We start from the raw sequence: 2558 nt of genomic DNA, 5'->3' as shown, positions 1-2558 counted from the left end.
AAGGCCATCTCCTGCTCTCTAAAAACTTATGAACTGCTTTTTTTATGAGTGATCTGCTGACCCTCATCATCACAGTGGAAAAAATTTAATAAAATACCACCACCACCACTACTACAACAACCATCATCACCACTATTATTACTACCACCACCACTACTACTACCACCACCACCACCACCACCACCATCGCCACTACTACCACCACCACTACTACTACCACCACAACCACTACAACTGCTACCACCACTAGCACAGCTACCTGCCACACCATCAGCACCATCAGCAGTCCTAATCTATATTTCAATATGCTCTCCAAAATGCGGCCAAGAACGTCTCCTTTTGTTTTGAAATGGTGGAACACGAAATCATGGAATAAAAATTAATTTCGTTTTCCACGAAGAAGAGCAGAAATAAATATAGAAATATTAAGAAAGAGAGGCAGAGACGCACTGAACGTCTGCTCCAGCGAAAACAATACTTTTTGTATGGGATGGCAAATAGTGTGTTCACCATCTGTCCATTTTGTTTCAACGACAAGATACATAGCAGGGAAGAGGCCTTTGTGTGTATATGTATATATATGAGTGTGTCTGTGTATGTATATATATTATAAGTGTGTGAGTATATATATAGTATATATATATATATATATATATATATATACACACGCATAAATATATGTATGTACGTATATATGTGGAAGTATATACATGTATGTATATATATATATATATATATATATATATATATATATATATATATATATATATATGCATGTATGTATATAAGTATGCATGTGTATATGTATGTGTATAAATTTGAATATATATAGGCATGTGTATATATATGTACATATGTATGCGTATGTATATGTATGTATGCCTATGTGTATGTATATATATATATATATATAATCCTATATGTGTATATATGCATCTGCATGTATATCTATATATGTGTGTGTATGTTTATGTACATTTGTATACACACACACACACACACACACACACACACACACATAGTTCCTAAACAACAAAGGATGAGGCTTGAACAGACTTGCACTCTTATTAATACATGATTTGAAAGCATCATGGTCACCCCCTCCACACACACACACACACATATACGTATGTACATACACACATATATGTGTGGGACATTGTTTCTTTCAAACATGCATTATTAAAACACGAGTGTGCTCATGTTTCATCTTTTATTATCAAGTCCTTTTGTTTGAGTTTTAGGCCATATTGATTTCTTCAGCATCTGTGTGTATGCAAACACACACACACACACACACACACACACATATATATATATATATATACATACACACACATGCAAACTCACATCTCTATTATTATTGATAATTTTATTGACAGTGAGTTCAAAGTTTGCTAGTACTTGATTTGGTCAGACCTGGCCAACTCCGAAGTCACTGTCAACTAAGTCATAAATAACAATTCCAATATAGAGAGATGTGTGTATTTGTGTGTGTGTGTAGTGAAGGTGTGTGGGTGGGTCAGTGATTAGTGTATTTGGCTCACAATTATAAAGTCATGAGTTCAATTTTTGGTGGTGTTTTGTGTCCTTGGGCAAGACACTCTATTTCACGTTGCCCCAGTCCACTCAACTGAGAAAAATTAGTTGTACCTATAATTCAAAGGGCTGGCCTTGTCACATTCGGTGTCATGCTGAATCTCCCTCAGAACTACATTAATGCTACATGTATCTGTGGAATACTCAACCACTTGCATGTGAATTTCGTACTGGTTTCTTGTTTTTTGTATGTGTGTGTGTGTATGTTTGTCCATACATGCAATTCTCCATTCTTGTGCCATTGATGCTTGTCCAAGAGATTGGCGGCAGACTTGGTCTGATATAGCTTAGTACATCAGACCAAGTCTTTCGCTATTCTCATGGACACACAGCTTAGTACATGTCCTCCCAGATGTTTCCAGAAACCCAAATTCCCAGGACAGATATTGCAAGATACCTTTCCTTAACCATTCCTAACAGTTCTGCTTATCCACCACACAGGAGGGATACATTTTTAATGACCCCCAAGCGGATGAAAAAATAAAGTTGATATCAATGGGGATTTGAACTTATGGCAAACAGTTGGGACAATTTAGCAAGGCATTTTTTCCTGCACTGATTACTCTGCCATATTGTCATTCATATATATATATATGAATGACAACATGGCAGAGTAATCAGTAATATATAGGCGTAGGCGTGGCTGTGTGGTAAGTAGCTTGCTTACAAACCACATGGTCCCGGGTTCAGTCCCACTGCGTGGCATCTTGGGCAAGTGCCTTCTACTATAGCCTCGGGCCGACCAATGCCTTGTGAGTGGATTTGGTAGACGGAAACTGAAAGAAGCCTGTCGTATATATGTATATATATATAAGTGTTCAGGGTTTAAGTTAATCAGGTATTTAAATGATAAAGCATGGGTCAGGTTAAATAAAAGGAATTGTGTATCTTATGAAAGCATAGGAACAAATTCTTACATATTGACGTATAGACAGATAATTATTCCTGTTGTGTATACA

This window comes from Octopus bimaculoides, chromosome 29 (genome assembly GCF_001194135.2).
Source record: "Octopus bimaculoides isolate UCB-OBI-ISO-001 chromosome 29, ASM119413v2, whole genome shotgun sequence".
Taxonomy (NCBI): domain Eukaryota; kingdom Metazoa; phylum Mollusca; class Cephalopoda; order Octopoda; family Octopodidae; genus Octopus; species Octopus bimaculoides.
Note: the sequence above shows the minus strand (reverse complement) of the source record.